Here is a 1,231-nt window from a genome sequence, read left to right as displayed (position 1 = left end):
TCTTGCCTATGTAATGAAGTCTCCATAAGCACTCAAAAGGACAGAGTTCATAGAGCTTCGGTGTTGGTGGTGAATATGTGGAGATGTGGTGAGAGTGGTGTGCCCGGAGAGGGCATGGAAGCTCTGCACCCTTTCCCCATGCCTTGCCCTTACGCACCTCATCCATCTGGCTGTTGCCGATTATATCCTTCTATCATATACCCGTGATCTAGTAAGTAAAATGTTTCTCTGAGTTCTCAGGGCTGCTCTAGCAAATGAATCGAACCTGAGGAGAGGGGGTTGTGGGAACCTCTGATCTGTGACTGGTGGGTCAGAAGAACAAGTAACAACCCAGACTGGTGATTGGCATCTAAAGAGTGTGTGTGTGTGTGTGTGTGTGTGTGTGTGTGTGTTGAGGGTGGGGACAGTCTTGTGGGACTGAGTCCTTACCCTGTGGCATCTGATGCTGTCTTCAGGTAGATAGTGTCAAAATTGAGTTGAATTGTAGGACACTGAAAATTGGAATGGTGGTATGAAAAAAAGGACACACATTGGTGTCTCTCTTTTCCACTTAATCTCATGTTCATTTACACATGTATATGTATTTTCAAATCTCCTGTATATTCAACTCTTTCTTTAGCTTTGCATCATAGAACATTAGTAAAATCCCTCGTATGGTAATGTGGTAGGGATTCTGGAGTAGACTGGAATAATGTGGAGAATTCGAATTTTTCATTAAATAACAAACCCTCATATATACCACAAACAGAAGCCATATACTTATATGTCATAAACTAGAACTCAGGGGGTTCTAGGACTAAGAGGAAGATGTGGAAAGTGAATCCTGTAGGACAATTAGGAGGCTGTAGAGACCAAGTGTTTCTGGGGATCCCAAACCCTTTACGTGTGTCCACAGTTCTGGTGGAGAAAGGCCGTTTTGGCTAGAGCAGCTGGGGCTTCAGTGCTGAACCTCCACGCCACTGGAGCTGAAGTTCTCAGCTGTGCCTTCTTGTTCATTCCTGATAATGTAAAAAATTTTCCACCAGTTATGCTCCTAGAAAGAAAAGGCACAGGACCCTCGTTCCCTCTGTGTTTTTCTCAGTAAGAGAATGATCCCAGGGAAGGGTGCCGGGGCCTGGGAACATTGCAGTTAGTTCAGCTCGTGCCTGCAGGCAGCTCGTTCTCAGGGCATAGCACACCTCCTTGGAGGTCAAAATTATCACTTCCTTTCAACCCTCAGCTGAGAAGCTGT

Source organism: Lipotes vexillifer, unplaced genomic scaffold (assembly GCF_000442215.2).
Source record: "Lipotes vexillifer unplaced genomic scaffold, Lipotes_vexillifer_v1.1 scaffold207, whole genome shotgun sequence".
In the NCBI taxonomy this organism is placed as follows: domain Eukaryota; kingdom Metazoa; phylum Chordata; class Mammalia; order Artiodactyla; family Lipotidae; genus Lipotes; species Lipotes vexillifer.
The sequence above is the reverse complement of the archived record's forward strand: the minus strand, read 5'-3'. Positions refer to the sequence as shown.